General features: G+C 33.0%; 1 long non-coding RNA gene across 1 annotated transcript; it reads left to right on the top strand.

Moving 5' to 3' along the window:
- The first annotated feature begins 2,902 nt into the window (after nucleotides 1-2,902).
- On the top strand, nucleotides 2,903-8,806 carry LOC146997423 (uncharacterized). The gene is made up of 3 exons (XR_015041039.1): nucleotides 2,903-2,988; nucleotides 5,567-5,656; nucleotides 8,674-8,806. It is a non-coding gene; the product is annotated as an uncharacterized LOC146997423 (long non-coding RNA).
- The last annotated feature ends 16,276 nt before the right edge of the window (nucleotides 8,807-25,082 follow it).

Genomic DNA, 25,082 nt, shown 5'->3' with positions numbered 1-25,082 from the left:
AACTGAAGAGAGACCTAGCCCTTCTAAAACTCAGACGACGGCACCAAAAAAAGAAAAAATGAAAACTTTCAGACTCCAGCATTTAAGAAAAACAAGAATGCAAAGCCATCGCGTAAAGAAAACCTTGGTAAAGAGGAAAACACCACCTACAACGTATCGCAGTAGAAATTATACTTCAAGGAGAACGCTCCCAGGGCCAGAGAGTCAGGTGCAAACAAGGCCGCCGTTCCGGAAACTGAAAAGACAGCAGGAGGAACGAAAATACCAGGAACAACAGAAGAAATTCAAGCATGATTCCAGACCGGAGGACTCCAAGACCAGTCGTCCAGGGGCAAAAAGGAAAAGACAGCAACCTGACGACTACCACTCCAAGAGGCCAGCATGCAGAGGGCGAAAAAGAAAAAGCAACGTGGACAACACTCGGAGGTCAGTAAGGAGAAGATTGACGTCCATGAAACCTATAACGTGGGAACAGTTTTGCCAGAAAAGAATGACGGAGTTTCAATCATCGAAAACTCAAAGATAAGTTAAAATCTTCTATAAAGTTTTTTTTTTCTTTTGTTCCGAAATGTTATGCGTAAGTACGAAGTTCTATGTTTTGACGAAAGTCAATATGTCTCGGTTGAGACTTAGTTTTGTTTTACTTTATTTAGCTAAGGCAAAAGTATTATTTTCTTTAAGTACAAAATCTAAGAGCAAGCATTTTCTGTTGGTCGAAAGACTGATTCTGTTATGTTAAAGCCAAAATTTGGCCGAAGATAAAAATAACTTCGTATTCTTGTATTAATAAGACTTTTAGTTTCAGTGCCGCCAGCTTGGTGAAGAATGAGTAAAGTAAAAATTTATTTTCTCTTATTCATTTTACGGTAAATTGTAAAAATCATATGTATTAAAATTTTTTAAATATACGTAAATACTTCAAAGTTATGTAAAAGTAGAATTTAGTCTAGAAGCATAAAATTTTAGATGCTAAAAGTAAATGCTCAAAAGCAATGAATTCAAAATTTAAGTATTAAACTGTAGATAAAATCATGCTTTAGAGCGAAAGCCTGCATGTCTAAAGATGAATGAGGGGGAAGTTAGAATGAATGTGTTTTGTACCCCCATAGCACAAAACATCCTCAGGATGTCCTATTTAAGTCGCAATATCCCGGGATATACGTAGGATGTCCTAAGGATGTTGATTCTCAGATGTCCTGAGGAGATCGTAATTTAACATCCTAAGGATGTCTTATTTAAGTCGCTATGTCCCGGGATATGACAGGATGTCCTGAAGATGTTGATTCTCAGATGTCCTGAGGAGTTCACCAATTTCACATCCTGAGGACATTCATTCTGCATTGTCCGGAGGACTTTCGTTGTCAAACATTTTGAGGATATTTGTTCTCAAATTTACCAGATTTAATTTTTTGACATTGCACATCTGAAACTTGTACATTATTTTATTTTTCATATGTATTTTACTAAGTTGTTTCTAAATGCTGTACATTAAAAATATTGATATGATTGATGATTTATTCTTGTTATTTTGTTATTAATTTTAACTGCTATTTTTTCTGACGTTTTTAAAAATTTATTTAGTCATAGAAAAGATTTTTTTCAATGGATTAGCATTTTCTAGAATATTTGCAAAATTCTAAATAACATATATTTTTTTTTATAAAAAATGTATAAATTACATGTATAATTACTTACAGATTACAAACCCTACTACAAATATAGGTAAAATTAGATATAGATATATTTAATTACGGAAACGAATTTTTTTTTAAATTTGGGTATAGAGACATTAGGTATTTTTTTGGAAGCAGGAAACATGAAAAATTAGCAACTGCCTTCGCCGGGAATCGAAGGACGGACCTCTGGAATACCGGCCCAGTGTGCAGAACCACTACTAAGGGGAGAGATGTCTTCGTGGAGGACTTTCTAAGGGAAATTGGCTCGTATACACGTTACACGTGGGGAAAACCACGAAAACACCCATGCAGCCAGCCCGTTCGCGGGATTCGAACCTCGGATCGCACTACCAGGGTTCAGCGACTTTACCGCTCGGCCGCTGGTGGGCCGAAGACACGCTAGGAAAGCGGGAGAAATACCTCATATTACTTCTCTTTTTAAAGGCCGACTTTTTTTTAAGGGGATCCAATCACTAAATCCTGGGTGTGGATATACCTCATCCAACACCTTTTTAGTTCGGGCGCCACTGTAGAGACATTAGGATTTTTTTTGGGAAGCCGTAGAGATGAAAAATTAGCAACCGCCTTCGCCGTGAATCGAACCACGGACCTCTGAAATACCGGCCCAGCGTGCAGAACTATTACACCACGAAGGCACGCTAGGCAAGCGGGAGAAATACCTCATAAGGAAAATATTTTCCCTCTAATTACAGGACAGAAAATGTTTTTCAATCGCGCGATCTGTTATTGATATTGAATTACAGTCGTGCGATAATTTCGCAGTAAAGATACATCTCTGATGACCATCCAAGATTCTAGAAACTTTGGTCTTATATAGAGATGGTCGTCTTACAGAAATAATGCTTAATATCAATATTTATTTATAATCTCAGAACTATTGGTCACTTTCAGAAGTGGTCGTTTGAGAGGCGATATTCTATATATTTATTTACTGATACTCTCAGATTCCAAAATTTGTTTATATTCTCAGAAATATTGGACGGAAGGTGGTCGTCCCATACATACAAAATTTTACATTTCATTAAAAATGAATTCGGCATTACTTAACTATTTCCCTATTAATTAATTAATTAGATAAAGAAAAAATTAGGAAATAGTACTGTTTATTACGGAATAATGTAGGAAGTTCTACAGAACTATATTCTTTTGCGTCATTGCACATTGTATCCGGCAAACTACTAGTTCCTCGTATTCTTCCGCAAATCCGTAAACATCTGTCTGATTTGAAACGAAATCCAAAATGGCTGCGCCATGAGGTTAACTTGTGTGGATATTTTTTGTTGCATGAAAGGTAAGTTCAGTTGCAATACTTGTATGTTTACTTTTTTTGCTTTTCGAATTTATGTCATTTTGACAGTTAAATGTTTCACAGCTTTATGAATTGTTACCATTCTGTCGTGAATTACGTGTATCTCAATGGCTGGCTGTCTTTTCAAATATCTAATTTGCCCTGCTATCCAAATGTTTATGACTGAATTTTTTTTAGTCTAGTTTATGCATTCAGTTTCAAAATAATATGTGTGATCAGATTGCTTTTTATTTTATTGCAGCAATACATTTATGTTAAATAGTTTGAACAATTGTATAAAAATAAGAGTTTGCATTGTTTTGTCCAAAATATGTATGGTTGAAACATTATCTTAATCTAGTTTGTAATTCAAGTTTTTTTTGGGGGTACTGTTCTGTTATTGGGACCAGAATCGGAAATGTATGAACCTGTGTTCGTAAGTATGTGGATAGATGTGTATATGTAGACACACAAACATACAAATATACAAGCATACATAAATACAATTCTGAACCCGGTCCTGATAACAGAACAGTACCTTTTTTTAATCTTTTTTGAATATTTTATAAAAGGATTGAGCATTATTCAAACTGCATATCATTTTAAGATTCGACTTGCAGGAAGACAAAATATGGTCATTCAATCAAATGCTTATGATTGCTTTTAACATTTTCTCATAAATATTGTTTGCATTTTTATTGTATTTTAGATACTTTAGTTATGTAAAGTGAACATGAGAATATTAGTAAAGCTGAAGAATATGAATAGCTACCATAATACATGTATTTTTTCATCGAGCCCATTGTTTTAGAAACCAATGCACCATTATTATATGCTGGCTTATTTTATAGTTATATGCAGTTTAATTTTATGTTCATGTTACTGTAGTACTGTCATTATAATAAAAGTATTGATAATTTTTGTTGAATCTTGCAAGTTGCCTAACATTCAGAATTATTACTACCGAATTTTACCGATAGGTTTTTTTGAGTTGACATAATCTGTCTGATAAATAAAATAAACTGGTGTTTAAATTATATGCATTTCTCTTAATGTTTCATTGAAAGTGAGATGGAAATATAAATGCTATCCAGAAAAGTGAATTTTTTTTTCCTGAAATAACAAACTGTACTAAATGATTAATGTTTATATCATTTTAGAAATGTCAATATTAAAGTTTCTCCCCCTTCTCTTCTTTGATTTTGAAATAATTTATAATAAAATAATATATGCATAAGTGTAATTAATGTAAAGTGTCATTCAATAATATAATTTATTTTTACTGATATTTTTATATTTCTTATCTGGGTTTTCTTTTGGTGTTAGAAGGAGGAAAAGACTGTAATGTTTTAATTAAGGAAATAATTAAAACATTACAGTCATGTTTTAATTAAGGAAATAATTAAAAAATTACAGTCTTTTAAATAACACAGTTACAGTAATGTTTATTGAAGCAATCAGTACTGTGTGATTGCCAGTGATTGAATAATGTTAAAATGCATTGTTCATAAGGAAATTTGCTTAGATTTGTGTTATAGATTTTATTTTGACACAAGCTGAAATTTGAATTATTGGAAGCACTTTGAAAACCCGAATTATTTCCTGAATCATTAATCAGGCCAATATATAACATACAAATTTTCATACAAAATTATTTCTTTGAGCATATTATAAAGAGCTCATTTAATTTTATTATTTGTACAAATTTTAGACAAAAGTAGCATGTAACAGTTAAAGATTTATTGAAGCCTACTTGTTACTTGTGGTAACAAAGAAGTGTGAAAGATATTGCCACATTAGCGAACATGACGATCATTGATGCTTAGTTTAGTAATTTAATAATATATTGAGAAATGCTGGGAACTTTCAGAAGTAGACATTTCGGAAATGATGGGCTTGATAAGAAATTTACATGGTTTTATTATTTATTCTTTAGTTAAGAATGGATTTTAGATGTTCATGTGAAAGAATTCTGTTTAAGTATATGTGAAAGAATTGTTAAAGTTTGGCATTTAAAAAAATGAATTAATAATATGCAATTATCTTTTTATTATACATATATTACTATATATTTCTAATGCGCTATGTAAATGTCAGTGCTAAACAATTGAGATACTATTGTCAGGGCAATCTTTTCTTATACATGAAAAATTCTGATACTTTCTTATCATCTGCCCTCACAGCTTCAACTTATGCTAAAACAGCAAGAGTATGCACACGATAATAGTAAACTATGAATATGCATACCACAATGTATTTACATGCTTTATATTTAATCTTTATTTCTGAATAGTATTCCATTGGATGAAAAATATGTGAATATTGACCCAATGTATATATTTTTGTGTGTGTGCATCCTAAAATTTCTTATTTCTTATAAAGTGCTTATTTGAATTACTACTTGTGAACAGAGCAGTAGATATGAACCATAAACTAACCATTTTGCCAATTTTCACAGCTTTGCAGATAGTCAGAAAGCACCAAAATTTGTAATAATGTTAAGTTTAAATGATGTTCTATACTTTTGTGTTAATTTTTCTATTCTATTAATTCTATTACTGTGTTATCAAACTTTCTGCAGGAATTTCAACTGGTTAAGATGTTATTACCATGTGGAGAAGAATTTGGTTTTCAAGCTAGAAAAAATTGCAGCTGAAGGATTTTGTAGAAGGTCAGTCAAACTGGTTTTAGTTAATTATAATTTAATTTTGGGTGAAGAGTTCTCAAATTTATTTATCATAAGTGTCTAAAGGTCTTCTAAATTAAATTCTGCTTGTTTTTGAAATTTTTCATGACATTCATTCTTTGATTATTATTATTATTTTTTTTTTTTAAATTTACTAACTTACATCCAGGCACATAATTGCATTTAATGCCATACCTTAAATATTGTAAAATGTTAAAATAATACATTTCACTTAAAAATGTGGTTGTGACAGTAAATTTTCTGTTACATTTAATCATATCTATAAACATTGGTATACATCATTTTTCAATAATCTGTATATTATTTTGTGCATTTCTTTTACATCCAAGATCTGGCATATGACTTGCTTTTCAAACTGATAACATGGTGTAATAATGTAATCTAATGGTTAAAGTTTACTATGGAACGGGCCAAATTTAATAAATTATTCTTTGGTAGAAATTTATTCATTTGTTCAGTGTGTCTCATCTCTTTAAATTGCTAAAGTAAATTTTATGTACTTGCATTTAGGAATTTTGACTGTATCAGAGTAATTTTGTTTCAGTTATTATAACATGCAAGGGGAAAAATTCATTCATAGCTCTGTATTTAAAATTAGTTAATTAAAGTCCTTAATAAAGAGGGACGTTTTGTTGTTTTTAATGTCGATAGAGTTTAATTCAAAAATATGCCACATTAAGGGTTACTTTTTAACCTAATTTAAAATTTTCATTACTTTAACATGTCCAATAATTGTTATTTTAACTCCAATATTGTAATAATATCAGAATTCCTTACTTTTTGATAGGTAATCCAAATGTAAAACAAGAGAAGAAAAAATTAAAATCTAGAAGTATATTTATTTCATACCTCTAACAAATAAAAACAACACAAGCACTTTTTACTGTCTATCTGCATAGTGTGGCATGTCCCGTAAGACTGAGATTTGTATGGTCAAATCCATGTTTCAGTTAAAGGAAAATGCATGCACAGTCTTCTGATTTTCCCTTCGATTAAGGATTCTGTATATACTAGCATAAGAAATATATTAGTTAATGCAGTGTTATACATCAATATTTATAGACAATTATTGTGGCTATGTTTATTATAATTTTGTTCACTGTAATGGCTGGAGTGCCTAAACCATCATGCTGTGTAAACAAAACTCAAATCTTCATCTCTGCATACTGCTCCACTAGTGTTTAAACCACTGAAATGGTGATTATGGTAGAACATCTTTGGTAAAAATTTACTCTACTGTAACCCTTGGTGAATCGTTTCTTTTTTTTATATCAAGATCATCACCTGAGAGGATCGGCACCAATTTCAAGGTGGCCGCTACACAAAACCAAAATAAGAAGTCAAAGACATACACAAACTCTGTGTCCATGTACACATCGACCTATTAAAACAGAGAACTGCACAAACTGGGCATTGTGCACTGCCTTAACTTTGCCCATGTACACATTGATCTATTTTCACTTTAAGAAAATCAGAAAGTTAAAAATATCATAGTTACCAGAAAAAATTTGCCACTGTCTTAACACACACAGACAACCAAAAATACACAAACAGAGAGGAATAAATTACCAAAAATACATATTTCCTAACATAAAAACATTAAACAACAAATCTTCTAACAAAAATTAAGGCACAGAGACAAAAAAATAAATGAGACGTCATTTTTTTTAACATACCTTTTTTTTCACATGCATATGTTTAGGCTTCCCACCACCATCTTCCAGGTAAGCAATTCAATTAAATTTTTCGTCTCTTAGTCACTTCAGACATACTCAAACGATGGTACCCACACCAAAATAATAAATAGTATGTTCAAAATACAAGACCATACCACTTCCGTGCAACCAAACACAGCAATACAGCAATTGAAAAGAATGGTAAGAACCAAAAACCTGGGACCGTACAAAAGGTTTACTATTAAAAAAAGTAGCCCAAAACTAAATTTATCACAGCACGTTGGCAATATTTGCAGAAATAACTCCTTTTTATTGACAAAAAAAAGTTTTTTTTTTTTTCCCAAACGCTACTTTCGCCAACATTATCAACATTAGGGTTACCGAAAAACTTATTTGACGCAATGGGCTTCCACATTTCACAAACAACCAATACCACTTTGTGATTTTTTTTCAGACAGAAACCAAGGTGTACCATACAGTAAAGATTAGCCACATCTTCATTTACTACTGTTACAAGTACTTCTTTGGTAAATTTCTGCGGTTAAATTCAAAAGTTTAAAATTGCATTAACATGATCAGATTCAGAGTCATAGCTAGGGTTTTCAGCGCTCAGGGACAACTGAAGATTTTGCACCCCCTACTGCTAGCCAAGGATGGAAAACATTTAATTCTAAAATGTTCTAACATCAGTTTGGCGCCCCTTGGATTCTGCACCCGGGGACAGATGCCCCCCTTCCCCCCTCTAGCTACACCCCTGATCAGATTTTATTTTCTGCACGTAGCTAACAATTACTTATGTGTTGTCAGATAAATGTTACCAGATGCAGTTAATTATTTTTTACTTGCCAATCTCATGAGACAATTTTTTTTTGCTCCTGCAAGACTTTACTTTGTGTTGCAAAATAAATTCATTCTCACTCTTTTTGGACTTGCCTACACATTAAATTTAAAATAGTTTTATGAATAGGTAAGATGTGATTATCATAATTTTGTTTCTCTCTTTATCTTGGCAACTTTATATGTTGATTCAGTATCCAGGTTACCTACCAGTGGCTGATTGATAAAACTGCTCATATGTTCAGCTGGTGGTTTGAGTTTATTTTCTGACATAAAAAATTTTAAAAGGCATCCCCCATGTTTATTTTACTATAATCGAAAAATCAAATAATTGCTACTCTGTTTATAGGTACTAAATGTTAAAATATTTTAAATGCTTCCTTTAATTTGCATTCTAATAGTCATTTGTTTAAATTTAATTATGAATTATATTCACATATAGTAATTGTGAGTGTTTTCTTATTTTAGGTGCTGTGAAAGGCAATGACAGAGATCCAATTTATCAAGAGTTCTTATATACATAAGAATACATGGATATAAGATTGTTTTTCATGAATTCAAATAAAATGTGATAAATTGGATTAATAAAAACTATTTTGAATTTTGAAAAGTGTTTTTCCTCTGTTAATCATAATATAGTGCCATAAATTTCTGAATGTGTTTATTTTTCATCCAAATAAATAGCTTTACAAAAATTTGTCATATTAATAGATATTGCATAATTTAGCATTATTATAAATATTTATTATAGCAGATTTAGCTGAACTACTTTTTTAGTCTCTTTGCAGATGAAGTCACAAAGGTAAGTGGTTAGATATTTTTCTGTATTCCCCATTAAGTAATTTTATCTGGTAAATTACCATTACTTATATACTAAAGGTGAAAGAATAAGCTTTCCTTGAAGATACAAAAATTTGCAGATATTTCAAAAAATTGGTATACGTAAAAAAGTTCTTAAATTGTCACATATGCGAAACTGAAAATGTTATATTTAAAATAGTTCAGAAATATAAATATTTTCACTATTTTTTAACTATAATTCACTGCATTTGTTATATATAATCACAGTTTAAGGTAGCAGTGCTTTTCTCACTGTGATTTCTCATGTATTTTGATTCATAAATACACGTACATAAATCCACGTATTTTGATTTTTCTTTTGAGACCGAATAAAAAATGAATTAAACATTCTCGTTGACATTGAGAGTTGAATAAAAGCTCACCTCAAAATAAAATGAATTAATAAATTTATGGAAAATTTTACATTGCATATATTGAGCAGAAAGAGTAAACAGAATATACTTAATGGAATTAATAATTGGTAAAGTTGATAGCAGAATAAAATGCCTTAATTGCATGGTAAACAGTAGATCTTTTGAAGTTTTCTATGTTGCGTAAAATGCAGATTTAAATTTTTGATATTGATTGTCATATAAATGGCAATTACTGTTTTATTTTGCTCTGAAATGAATGTAATAAAATTCTGGATGAGACAACCTTTAACATGCGCTAGAATTTACAAAGTTTAATTTGGTGCTGATTTCAACGGGTAAATTTCATTTTACTGAATTTTGCGTAAAATAATACTAATGAACCATTGCAAATTATTTTCAGAACTTTTCTTTTTAATCTAAAAGGGCTATTAGTTTTGAAATGTGACTTCATATCGTCAGTCGTAAACTTGTTTCACTTTTCATTCAAGTCTTGCCATTTGGCAAAATTTAACATATTTACCTTTAAAATCTAATCTATTATTGACTAACAAGCCAAGCTAATTAAAAGCATTACACACAGTTCTTAACAATGCTTTTTTTAATTTTTAATCTGATTGATTTAAAATGCATTTAATTCATGATATATCTAATTGAAAACATTTTAATATTTCTACATAATTACATGATATATTTCTTCACTTTTCAAATATATAGAAGATATAAACTTTCTGGTGTCAGTATCTTATAAAATGTTTTGCTATTTCCACTGCCCCATCTGTATTGATAATCTATGCATTCATAAACTTTTAGCCTCTTTGAGTGACGGCTAAAATCTAAGGCCTTTCAGATTTTTTTTTTTTTTAATTGTGTGAGCAGAAAGATAGAATTTTAGAAGAGCTTCTAGAGTTACCTTTTGAATGATATAAAGAATTGTTAACATAATGTCAAATTTTTACAACTAAATATTAAATATATAAAAAAGCCTGCAGCATTCTCATGTTACGAAAACATATTTATTTATTTTGAGGCTAGGAATTGATTTAGTTTTAAAAATACAATTTATTCCTTTTAACAATTTCCCAACAGTGTCATCAAAACACTATAAATTCCTTACATGTTTTAAAGAAAGATGATTCATTTATGTAAAGATTATTAAATGGGTAATTTTATTATTCAATTTTTAATACAAATTAACTGAAATTAGAAACTGATTTTGTAAAATAATTTAATTATGAATAATTCAATTTGGGGGCTATTGGATGTTTAAAAATGATCAAAAGATTTTTAATATCTTAAAAATAAAAGCAAAATTTTCAGTTTTAATATTTTGTATTAATAATTCATTTTAATTTCCTTGCTCAGTTTTAATATATTCACAAATTCAGATTTAAAAACAAAATAAGTTGTATAAATATTTTCAACATTTCTGATTTTTTCATAGTAACCATAAGAGAACGATTTGAGACTATCTGTGTAAAAAAAAGTAGGTTTTAGATCATCACACCTTCACATACTTTCACTGGAATTTTCCTCTGTATATATATACTGGGATGTGACACTAAGCAGTTGAGAGTATGTATGTAAGAGGTTAAAGGGATATTGTAACTAGTGTTTCAAATCCTGATAACATCCCATATGCTGTCGGTGGGACGTAGATAGGATGTCCTAAGGATATACTGGGATGTGACATTAAGCGCTCAGGAGGATGAGTTTAGGAGGAAACTGGGATGTCCTGAGGATGTAGTAAGTAGGACTTTAAATCCTAATAACATCCCATATGCTGTCGATGGGACATAGATAGGATGTTTTTAGGATATAATGGGATGTGCTTAGGAGGTTTGTGGGATGTCCTGAGTATGTAGTAAGTAGGAGTTCATATCCTAATAACATCCCGCACGCTGTCGATGGGACTTGGTTAGGATGTCCTGAGGATATCCCGGGATGTGACATTAAGCACTCGGGAGGAGGTTCGCGGGATGTCCTGAGGATGTGCGCATATCCCGCGAGCAACATCCTTGGGATATCCCAAGGATGTTTTTGTGCTATGTGGGTAGGCTTCTCCACCTACGCTTGAATTATTAAGAATGTTAAAGTAGCTCATCGAGTTGTAGAATGTCGAGTAAGGTGTGTCTATTTGGTCGTTGAATTCTAACAAATCATGGTGGTTAGGGTAAATGTTGTAAGACTAAAACACGAATATTCCCGTTTGCCACCACACATGGTGGAGAGCCAGGGTAAAGTTAAATTAATGTTTCAATAATTGAATGAATGTGAATTAAGCGGTACCTAAGGAAAACGAATCGTTTAAAAACAAAAATTTATTCAGTGTCAAGAAAGTGTAAATTATAATGTATTTAGAAAGATACTGATACTTGTTCCTTCCAGATGCTGGAAGGAAAAGAACAAGATTGATTGCTGAAGTCCAGGAAAAGTTGCTGTAAGAAGAGAAATTTATATAAGTATCTACAGAAATTTAGTATACTTTTGTACATAAGATTTTTTTTTTTTTTTTTTTTTTTTTTTTTTGTGTAAACGAGGCTCTTAAATGTTAGTTCAGAATTATAGAAACTTTACAACAGGTCGTTTCTAGGACCTGCTTCCAAGTTTTCCAAATTCTGGCAGCGGCAAATGTAGGGTTTATATTTATTTTAAGTTTAAACTATCTTTCCTGTCAAGCCTTACTTTCCCCTGGAACTGCCAATGCCAGAGTATGTAAATTTTAGTAGAACGCGCAAGGATTCAAATTATCAGCGGAAGTATTCTGAGTTAAATAGAATGGAAACGAGTTCGAGGTGTGCTGTTCTTACTTTACGAGCGCGGAGGTAGTTAGCCAGAAATTGAAGAACCCCGCGTTTCGGCCTGTGTGCTTGCCTTAGAGAATTGTTAATCGTTCAACGTGATATTCAAAGTTTGCTGAATTAGCAGCGGTATTGTAAAACGCGGTGAGGTTAGTTACGTTTAGAGAGCCTCGTAGTTAGAGTCTTGTTATTATTTCTTTTCATGTTCTAATTTCTATTTTACCGCCGGGTCGGCGTAGTTTGTGAACGTCAAGAGCACGCAATTATAAATTCTTAAGTTGAATAAAAAGGGACTTAAACCCTTAGCAAGACTCTGTCTATTTTCCAGTTTCAACAGTCACCTCTTGGTTGCGTGCAGGTTGGAGGCGCGCAACTGTACATGCTATTAAAGCACCTTTGATAAAATCGTCTAAAGTTCCAGTGATTTTCTCTTCCACCTCCTGAAACTCTTTCTTCGTTTTTTCTTTCATTTTGTTCATCTTTACTTCCATCACGTCCAACGTTTCGTGGAAGTCCTATGAATAGATAACTACAATATTGCCTGAAGTAAGGATGACGTAATTGCCTTCGTACGGGCCTTTGAGGTTGTAGTTGCTGCTTATCATCCACATTCTCTTGGCTCTGACTACCATCACTTTCGTCATTCTGTCTTTTCCTTGGCATGAAGTAGTGTTTAGAGAACAGTTGGCCACAGTGTCGATTTCTATTTACAGATTTACAGCTTCCAATCAGATTTACAGCTTCATTCCCCTTCTCTCGAACAACAACTTCAAATGCACCTAATTCACCGTATCCCTACACTTCGAACGTTTTTGTACTGTTTTTCTTTACTGGAGTTTGGTGAACGAATATATATCTGCTTTGGTGTCCATTTTTATGAACTCAGTGCACCTGAGTTCTGAAATATTTAGTGCGAAGCTATCTCTGTATTCATTCGAAAGACTCAATAACTCTTGCTGATGATTAGCGTCGAGATCCGAGCCAATTTTAACTTCGCTTAAACTTATAGGAACTTTTATGTTGTTAATATTGTTCGTTTTTGCTAAGTTCGAGCTCAATTCAGAAATTTCAGTATTTAAACATAGTTCAACTTCTGCTCTCCCAACGCATTTATCTTTTTGGAGCTTAATACTTCTATTGCCAACTTTAATCACTGGTATAGAAGTTTCGTCTCTTTTAATTTCTAATATACAGCCGATACCTTCGGAAGGATTTTCTATCATAATTAATCCATTATCTACAGAATCTGTTTGAAAACTGACAAGACTGATCGTATTTTTCTCTAATTCATTTTCCTCGAGAGCTTTAAGGCAGACTCGATTTATTTTTTCATCAATTTGGAGGTTACTAAATAGTTCATCTTCCCTATACCCGAAGTGAAATCTTTTCCCTATTCTGACATAAGCGATGTGAGGGAGATTAAGCCATGTCCGTCCGATGATTAGATCAACTGGCTGTGCATTATCAGGAACAAGGTATATACCGGGTGGCCATAATTAAACTGACAGTGCTCACAGTGTTCTGTAACGCGATCTATTTGCGAGAATGACACCACATTTTGTAGGAAGATTAAACAAGACGGGGGACGAAGGATTCCGCGAAAAAAAATTAGTTCCAAAAGTCACCTCTAGGGGAATATTTGGCGTTGTGTAATAGAAAATAGAGTGTTAACCAATGCAAACTGATACGGAATAAAATTACCTTTTATTATGGATATGCCTTATAGAATATGGATATGCCTTACAGTACGGTATGGAAAATCTTACGAAATATTATCAACTTCTATCCGTACAAGATCAGCCGTGTACAGGAGTTACTGTACCCCGATCATGATAAGCGATTGACTTTTGCTCTCACCTTTCTTGCCAGAATGGAGGTGGATGATGCTTGGCCGTGGAAAATCTTATGAGGAGACGAGGCCCACTTTTACCTGAATGGAACTGTGAATACCCAGAACTGCCGAATTTGGGATGACAAATCACCACATGCAGTCATAGCAATTCCCTTACATTCACCAAAGGTAACTGTTTGGTGTAGGTGCACAGCGGAATTTATCATAGGTCCACTCTCCTATGAGAACATTACCTCGACAGGACAGGAAACCTGTTCTGTTACCGGAGAGAAATATCGCCACATGTTGAACAGCTTTGTCATTCCGGTACTTCAGCAAAGACAATGCCTGGGGGAAATCATTTTCATGCAAGATGGAGCTCCTCCACACGTTGCTGTACGGGTGCAACAGATGCTACGACAGAAATTCACAACAGAAAGAGACATTAGCTGCTACATTCCAACTCCATGGCCACCTCGGTCGCCTGATGCGACTTCTGGCTTTAGGGTTACCTTAAGTCAAAAATCTATCAAGGAGTGGTCCAGGATCTGGCTACGTTGAAGGATAACATATCACAGACTGTACGAGAGATTCCTGCAAACATGTTACTTTCTGCTGTTGTGCATACTGTGCACAGAATGCAATATGTGGCCCACAACAACGGCAGCCACATTGAACCTCATTTGAATGCAAAATAAAAGGTAATTTCCGTATTGATTTGCATTTGTTAACACTCTATTTTCTATTACACAGCGCCAAATATTCCCCTAGCGGTGACTTTTGGAACTATTTTTTTTTCGCGGAATCCTTCGTCCCCCGTCTTGTTTAATCTTCCTACAAAATGTGGAGTCATTCTCGCAAATAAATCGCGCTACAGAACACTGTGAGCACTGTCAGTTTAATTATGGCCACCCGTTAATTATGCCTTGGCCTTTTACCTTATCAACCTCAATATCGGCTTTCACCATTCCTATAGAAGTCACTGCAGGCATCCTTTGATTTCCAAAACCATACAATTCATTCATAGCAGTTTCGGATTTCACTTTAAGTTTCTGAGCAACTGAAGTCCTTAAGAGACAACAAGAACTCCCCGTATCAATTAAAGCCTGTACTTCTTCAGAATTATTCAGTTTTGCTTTCTTCAAATATGAATTGTTCTCTTCTAAATTTTCGCCAACTTGCTCAGCAGAATAATTTTTATCATTTGAACGATTATTTTCAGCCTTAGTAACACAACTTTTAGCTTTATGACCTGTTTTATTACATTTTCGGCATGTTACTACTGGTTTGGGCAGCGGACAGTCCCTTGAGATGTGTCCAAAATTATCACAGATGAAGCATTTTGGTTCACCTTTTTCATTATGTGTTACACCGTAGAGTTTTTTCTTTTCGTTGATTGTAGCAACTGGACCATCTTTAAAGGAGTTTTGTTTGTCGTAAGACCCTTCTTTACGCGGTCGTTTATTGTTGAAAGTTGGCTTCAAGGTATTATAATCATCTAGTTTTTCAACTAAATCAATTGGTGAAATCAACTCAGAACAGTTGTCAATAAAATGATCTTTTTTTTCTGGAGACACTTTACGCTTTATCTGATCCGCTACAATAAGGTCGCTAAGTTTCTCTAAAGTATCTACTTTAATTCCGCTTATCCATTCATTAAAAAAATTTCTTAACTCATGCGCAAAATTCTTCCATGTGTTTCCTACACTCTTATTGTGCGTAAAAAATTTTTGGCCAAATTTTTCAGGTGTCATCTTGTACCGTTTTAATAAGATCCTTCCACTAGCATTTTCATTGGTGCCAGAATTCGTAGATTTACTTTCTGCTTCAATACGTAGTTTTTGCAGTTCAAATTCCATTTCATACTTTCGTTTTCGTTCCTCATATTCTTCTTTTCACCTACGTTCTTCGTCTTGACGTTTTCGTTCTTCAATTTCTTCTTTTCGCCTACGTTCTTCAATTTCTTCTTTTTCTTTCCTTTCATTTATTATAACATTTAACCATTCTTTGGCGCATTCTTTATTGTACTCTTTGCTAGCCAAAATTATCTTTTTCAAATCGCTCATTTTATGACTCTCATTTACATCTTCTCCCAATTCTTCAGCTAATATTCTTAAATCGCATTTCTTTGCCTTACCGAAAAAGACATTTTCGTACTCATTAAAATGCAAATTATATATATATGCTATTATTATTAACTTCCAACAAATTGGTAGAACAGAGATATTGGTATTTTATAAGTTTGTTTGACGTTCTAAATATATTTCAAAATTTAAAGAAATGAAAAAATAAATAAACTCTCTTTCCAAAATGATAAAGAAAACTAACAAAATTAAATTATATAACAAATATGTTACATCAATCAATGCACATACCTTGAAATTCAAATTTTTTTTCAATTTATTTACGTATAGCAAATTCTTGTAGCTTTAGGCTTAGGTTTCAGAATAATCCCGCTTCTGATTTATGTTAACTTCCTTTTGTAGTTAAATTAATCACTCATAAAATGGTTGTAAAAGACAAACATTTATTTAAAGGTAAATCTTAATAACTTACACGTAACGTATTCGTAAACGTACATATCATAACAAACGTACTTACTGCATCGTACCATTAAACATTTCAAACGTACATCATCTGAATAACTTTTTTTTTTGAAAATTATATAGAACGACATCCAGCAATTAGCTGTTGCCAGCAATTAGCTGTTGTTGTATCTCAATAGATATTTTGTATTATAACAATAAAAAATTTACAGTCGTGCTTACATCCATTTGAAAAATTTGAAGATATTATATCTCTTTCACTATTTGGTGACACAACACTTGTCCTATATGAAAATCCTATATGAACGTGGTCTTTCTGCTTCTTCTATAATTTTCCCTCTTTCATTTAGTTTTTTCCCTTTCTCATTTATGTAAACATGATCTCCTATTTTCAGTGGTTTTAACGGTCTTGCATTCCTATCATAATAACTTTTTTGTAAGGTTTGTCTCTTCAGTAAATGTTGTTTATGGTCTTCATATCGTTTAGCTTCGACGAAATTCTCTTTTATAGGCATCAATCCATTTACTTTTCTTCCAAACATCAATTCTGAAAGTGACTTAATTTCCTCTGAAATAGGAGAGTTACGATATTCCAGTAATACTAAATATGGATCCTTATTGTCAACTACAGCTTTTTCTAACATTCGCTTCACAGTTTGAATATGTCTTTCAACCATTCCATTAGATTGTGGGTAATTTGGACTTGAAGTTCTGGTTTCAAAATTCCATCTTCTTGCAAAGTCTTTAAATTTTCTGCAATTTTTTTGTGCACCATTATCCGAATATACTATTTTCGGAATATCATGTCTTGCAAAAATTGATTTCAATTGCTTTATCACAGCTACACTTGACAAATCTTCCAAATGTCCAATTTCAACATATTTGCTAAAATAATCTATAACCATTAGATAATCCCTTCCTTGACAGTAAAAGAGATCTGTTCCCAATACTTCCCATGGACCATTAGGTATTTCTTTAGATATCATTGGTTCTTTAGTATTAGCTTTTTGTAAATTTAAACATGTTTGACAATTCCGCACCAAATCTTCAATTTCTTTCGACATTCCTGGCCAATATAATATTTCTCTTGCTTTGATCTCGCATTTTACTACGCCTAAATGACCATAATGAATTCTGCTTAACATATCTTTTCGTAAACTTCTTGGTACAACACAGGAATTTTTAAATATTAATCCATTTGCTTCTGATAGTTCTTCTCTGAAGTTAAAATATGGTTTTGCCAGTTCTGGAACCATACATTTTTCATAATACTGTAAAACTGGCTTATTTACTAAGACATCTTTTAGTCTTCTTAATGCTTTTTCATGTGTTGCATTCCAGTTCCAGATAACTTGTTTTTTCAACAAATCACTTAAACATAACGTCAATTCTGATACATTAGGTATAAATCTAGAAACATATGTAATCATTCCTAGGAAAGTTTCTAATTATTTCACATTTTTTGGTGGTTTTATATCTAGAATAGCCTTAATTTTGTCTTCGTCTGGTTTTAAACCATCTTTAGAAAATATATGTCCCATATATTTAACTTCATTCAGCCCAAATTTACATTTATTTAAATTAAATTTAACATTCTCTTCTCTTGTTCTGTCCAACAACTTCTTTGATCTTAAATCCTGTTCTTTTTTATCTTTACCCCAAACTAATAAGTCATATATATAATTGAATTAAATTATATATATGAAATATAAAAATAATTGAATTAAGATAGAAATTCTACTATCTTAATTCAATTATTTTTGCCGATAGATGGCGTTACCTCCTCGCGCTTGGTACTACCAGAGGGTATAAAAATCCGTTCAGTGGTTGCTTTTCATTATTTGAAGTTCAGATTTTGAGCGTAATGTGCATTTGCCCCTCGCTCCCTATTTTAACTTCGCTAATATTTCTTTATGCTTGATCAGACAGCCTGGCTCAGTAAAAGTAGGCGGCCAGTGCAACTCTGATTAAAAATCTAGTTATAACCACGTGCAGTGCTGATAAGCACTACGTGTTTCTGTGACTCCTTCTCCTATTTTCTTCTTTATATGTATTTCTTTCTCCTGATGAGGAGGGACCTTTAGCTGCCCTCGAAATCGATTGAGTGTTTCATTATACCTACGCTAAATATAAGGTTGTTTTTTACGATTTTGATCATATATATATATTTGAACTCCTTCTAAATCACTAAAAATTTCTGGTGATGAACTTAGTCCCTATGGCAACCTCAAAAAACAATATCTACCAAACGGAGTGTTATATGTAGTAAATTCACAACTTGAATCTCACAGTTTAATTTGCCAAAATGCTTTGTTTGCACTAAAGACCTTTGCATTTGTCATTTGAGATGAAATTTCTTCAAAGGTTGGTATGTGATAATATTCTCTCAGTATATTTTGGTTAAGGTGCTGAGGATCTAAACATACTCTTAAATTACATCCTTTTTCCTTACTACCACTAATGAATTCACGAATTCTGTTGGTTGGTTAACTTTCTTTATAATACCATATTTTTCCATTCTAGCTAATTCCTTTTTTAATGGATTTAATAAGCTAAGTGGAATTTTCCTACAGGGTTCTATTTTACCAATAGCTCCTGGTTTTAATTTAATATGATATGCATATCCAGTTAAATTCCTAGTTCCTTTAAACAAATCTTGATATCCTTTTAAAGATTCTGGTAACTTTTCATTAGAATCAGGATTTACTGTACAAATTCTTTGTATTAGGTTTAATTTTTGCAATGTAGGTAAACCTAAAATAGCTGGAACAGTTTTATCACATGCTACGATTTGAAATTCTACTTCATCCTTGTCCCCTTTCGATGTTTCACATAATAATTTACATTTTCCGACTACATTAATTGTAGTACCATTGTAATTATTTAAAGTGACTTTTGATTTAGTCAAACATTTATCTCTTAAATTTAGGCAATGGTAATACATTAGACTGAGCTCCAGTATCCAACTTAACAAATAAATATTTAGATATGTTTACTTTTAGTTTATCAAACCATTCTGTTTTATTTTTAGAAAATGGATTTGTATCTTCTACTGACCCTAAAATATATTACCATTATTATGAAACTCATGGTCTAAATTATTCTGTACAGCATTAACATTTTTATAAGTGCACATTCTAGAAAAGTGATTTTTCTTTTTACAGTACAAGCAAATCTTATTATAAGCAGGACAATTGTATAACTTATGAAAAGTTCCACATCTTCTACACGGTTTCGGATTATTGTGCTTAGTTTGAAGAAGATTTAGCAATTTGTTGCTTTTGTTTTACATGATACTTTTTCTTACAAGGCTGACATTTTTCCTCTGAAGGTCGAAATTTATTACGTTTGATCGCTTCTATTTTATTTTCTTCAGTTAAAGTTTTTAGCTGAAATTCTGCTAATTCAGAAGCTTTACACATTTTAATACATTTCTCCAATGTTAACTGATCTTCCCTTAATAACCTATCTTTGAGATTATTTAGAATTAAACTTACTATTCTAACTCTTATTAAACTCTTTTAATTCTGCAAATCCACATTTGCTACTTAATTTCTTTAAATCGGTTAAGAAATCATCAAACGATTAACCTACATGTTGTGTTCGACAGAAAAATATATGTCTCTTTCGTCTGCTTTCGGTATGCAAAAATTTTCGAAAGCTTCAATTACTTTCTCAACATCTTTCTTATCTTCTTCACTTAAATTAAAAGTATTAAACTTTTCAAGTGCTTCTTCACCAATAATATGCAATAAAATAGCTACATTAATTTGAGGTAGTTTTGTAATACCACCAAGACGCTAACAGATAAATTTGGAATTTTCGCTTAAATTACCTTCGAATTTAGATTACTTGGTGGCTTTAATCCACCAATTTAATCCATATTTATCCACCAATCCATCCATATTTAATTTAGGATTTTAAATAGTTTATATATACGTATTTTTAGCCACTTCACATAAAAATGAACAACGCACTTACCAGCGATAGAAATTTCGATTTCACTGTAAACAACTTCCCATCATGTTTTTGTTTAGAATATCTTTACCGACGCTGCGTTGTTCTTCAAAAAAGAGTTTCTTTTTTAATCTATGACCAACTCGACTGCGCCATGTGTTGTTTTTTATATATGTTGTTATCGCGAAAGCTTTTGACAGGGTATGGCATCGAGGCCTTATTCACAAACTAATCACTCTCAATTTTCCAGATCATTTTATTCGCTTAATAGCTTCTTTTCTCAACAACAGAACATTCAGAATCAAAATCGGTACTGCGTACTCTACCACCAGAGTAATCAATGCTGGTGTTCCACAGGGGTCGGCACTTTCACCGTACCTTTTTAATATTTATACACAAGACATCCCTGAAGACCCTTCTGTTCATCTTGCACTCTTTGCCGATGACACCGCCATACTTACTAAAGCCTGCACATTATCGTCGTAAGAAACCAACTCCAAAACTATCTTATAAAACTGGAAAAATGGTTCACCATTTGGAGGATTAAAATGAACACTGATAAAACTAAGGCAATAATTTTCCGTAAAGGAAACATGAAATACTATCCTCCCCCCTGAAATATTTGACGAAGAAATAGACTGGATTAATGAAACCAAATACCATGGAGTCACCCTTAACCAAAAATTTATCTTCAGAACCCACTTCCGGTCCGCAGTACAAAAATTTAAAATCACCACAGCTACTATGCGACCTCTTCTTGGTAGAAAAAGCAATTTATCTACTACAAATTAATTCTATATCGCTCCATACTTCGCCCAGCCCTCCTTTATGCAGCACCGATCTGGGGACATGCAGCTAAAACCAATATTAAACAATTACAAATTCTACAAAATAAAATTCTACGAGAAATTATCAATGCTCCTTGGTATATTCCAAACATCTATATGCACAGAGACCTTCGAATCGAACTTATTCAAGAGTATATTAAACGATTAGCGGTCAACTTCTTTTATTCAGTACAAACCCACAGTAATAGCCTTATTAGCACTCTCAGACACTCCCCGCATTCCAGAGAAATACATGGCTACCCCGTGCCATCATACCCACATAAAGATTACAACTTTAATTGACTCATTCAAGCTAAACTGACTCTGTGGTTTACCACCCGCGGCTACATCTTATCCTTTTTTTCGCTGCCGCTAGTGCGGACCTCGCTCTCTTTTTCCGCCTCCCACACTTCTTTCCATCCTACTCTTTCTCTTCCCACCCGATCCTTATCAGAAGTCGAGTAAAAATATGTTTCTACATCTTGACATTCGAGAATAAAATACGATCTGTGTGTGTGTGTGTGTGTGTGTGTATGTGCTCAGTGATGATTACAATATGTACACAAACATTGTTTATTCTACATTGCTCATCTACTATTCTACGGATAACTCCAACCACAAGCTCCACCTTTTCAGAATTATTTAATTTGGGTTCATTAAAAACAATATGGACTGTTATTATAGCAGGCCTCAAAACTATGAAGAAGCAAACTTCGCCTATAGACAAAATAAGTGCAATTGTGGACATTCTTGACAAAATTAGTAATTGCCTTTAACATGCCACGCGGTATTAATCTGAGAAACATCAAAATTCTTTCATGTAATTCTAATGGCCTTTTTAACAAAAAAGATGAATTTGGCAATCTTCTTCTGGAACTGGAACCTGATGTAATTCTTATACAGGAAACACATTTGAAACCTGCGCTAAAAGTGCTTTACGCAAATTATTCTATTTACCGTATGGATCGAGAAACCGGACGCGGAGGTGGAATTATAACGTTTGTTAAAAGGAGCATCCATCAACTCAAACAAAATTTTTTTACCTCTTTTGAAAGTAATACTATTAAAATTCAAATTGAGCACAAAAAATTAATTATCTCTAATATCTATATATACTTCCTAAAAATAGTCCAATCATTTCAGAAATTGAACAGCTACTGGATTTTAACTCTCCTGCTTTAATTGGAGGAGATTTTTAACGCTAAGCATCAATGCTGGAATCAAGGAGCTAGCAATAGAAAAGGACGAGAAATTTTTGGCATGATTCAAAATAAAAATTACACCATTCATACCCCTGATGAACCTACGCATTACGGCTGTAATAGTTCTTCTATTATTGACTTTTTCTATCTAACAACCTCGACTATAATTGCCAAATTTCTGTTATTCCAGCTCTCTCATCTGATCATAATCCCATTCTCCTTGAAATCAGCATTAATAGTTACTTACCTTCATTGGGCAAGAGTATTGGCGTTACTGACTGGAAAAAATTCTCAAAAATCATTTCAGATACCATTCCTGGAAATCCCAAAATTACCAATGAAGACGATATTGTGTCTGAAATCAAGAAATTTACCACTTTTATTCAACATACTATCAATTTTTCAACCAATAAATTCGTCAGTTCCCATCCTTTTCTTCCTCTTCCAGCCAGCATAAGACAAAAAATCAAATGCAAAAATCGTATTAGGAAAAACTGGCAAAATACAAGAGACCCAATGCTAAAAACTCAACTGAACGCTCTTCAACGTGACATCACATTAGTAACTTCAAGACGCAACGCTGGCGAAAATTCCTCAACTCTTTCGCAACTGAAGATAATTCTCTTTTTGACATTGCAACGAAATTTAAGAAACCCTTCAAGCAAATTTCGCCACTTCATGGTACCAACGGAATGATTTATTCAGACGAAGATAAAGCGAACACTTTTGCAGATATACCAGAAGAAACATTTACTCACAATACTACCCCCTATATCTCCAAAGTTAATGATACTGTTAATACCTTCCTAAAAATCCTAGGTCCTTTGAACTTTACATTCCTTGCCACACCTAAGCTGGTTGCCGATTATATTAGCTCCTTAAAACCCAGAAATGCTCCTGGTGTTGATGGTATTTCTACCAAAGCATTGAAACATCTTCCTATCAATGCCATCACTTGTCTTACTAAGATAATGAACTCTAACATCAAATTCTCTTATTTTCCTAATATATGGAAATATGTCATCATCGTCGTCTTCCCAAAACGCATCAAAATTCAACGTTTCCCCAGAACTACCGCCCAATCAGCCTTCTCAGTCAACTTTCTAAAATAGTTGAAAAAGTTATTCTTTATCATCTTAATCAAATTATTCCACAGAGCTCCTACATTCCAGACGAACAGTTTGGCTTCCGTCATCTTCACAGTACTAATCACCAGCTGCTTCGTGTCATCAACTATATTACTGACAGTTTCAATTTAAGTTCCCTACCGGAGCCACTTTCCTTGATATTGCGAAAGCTTTTGATAGGGTATGGCACCGGGGACTTATATATACAAACTTATCAAGTTAAACTTCCCCGATCATTGTATTAGACTTATTGCTTCCTATCTCCAAGGCAAAATCTTTGCAGTGAAAATTGGCAGTTCTGTTTCTTCCACGAGAAATATTTTCGCAGGAGTGCCTCAAGGATCTATACTTTCTCCATATTTATATAACATTTACATTTACGATATTCCTAAGGTAATGGTAATTCATTTACACAAATTACCATTGCTCTTTTCGCTGATGATAATGCAATTTTGACACAAGCTTCTACTGTTACTGATGTCCAGCTCCTTCTTCAACATCAATCATCTAAAAATTGGCTCACTCTTTGAAGGATTGCAGTTAATACCGAAAAATCAAAAGCAATAATTTTTCGCAAAGGTCAAACAAATTTCATTCCACCTCTTCTGTTTGATGAAGAAATTGGACTCGGTTGACGAAGTTAAATATCTAGGAGTCATTCTTGATAAAAAATTGACTTTTCAGAAACATCTCAGGGAAACTGTGAAAAAAAAATCAATATCGCGTTTGCAACTATGCGCCCATTTCTTGGCAGAAGAATTCATATGACCGTTTCTAATATACTCCTCTTATATAAATCTATACTTCGACCAGCATTACTCTATGCTAGTCCTGTCTGGGGACACGCTGCCAAAACTCACCTTCAACACATCCAAGTTCTTCAAAACAAAGCACTCAGAGAGATCATCAACGCGCCATAGTTCATTCCAAATTCTTATATCCACCGTGATCTCAAAGTAGATACAATTCAAGATTATATTCAAAAATTTGCTAGAAATTTCTTCTATTCAGTTTTCACTCATCCTAACAACTGGATCAACTCTCTTAGATGTTCTCCATTTCCCAGAGAAAAGCACAAATATCCATCTGACATTCTCCATCCTTAACATTTTTTATTTATATTAGACTCTTCAGTTCACTGATTTGGACCTTCAATCAGACACTCACCGTTTTCGTTGACTGATGGCGGCCAGCTGACTTTTACTTTCGTCTTTTTGTTTTACTGATGTTCTTCACGTGATACAGAGTAAAAGGAGGAGTTGCTTTCTGAAACTCAAATTCACTATATGTTCTTAGTTAAAGGTAATAATAAATACAGTTACAGTTACATATATAACAGTAAGCAAAATTCCGCGTGAAAGCGCAAAGGTCAGCA

Source organism: Stegodyphus dumicola, chromosome 5, assembly GCF_044657685.1.
Source record: "Stegodyphus dumicola isolate Sdum_Otavi_A_Nest chromosome 5, ASM4465768v1".
NCBI classification, from domain to species: domain Eukaryota; kingdom Metazoa; phylum Arthropoda; class Arachnida; order Araneae; family Eresidae; genus Stegodyphus; species Stegodyphus dumicola.
The sequence above is the reverse complement of the archived record's forward strand: the minus strand, read 5'-3'. Positions and strand labels throughout refer to the sequence as shown.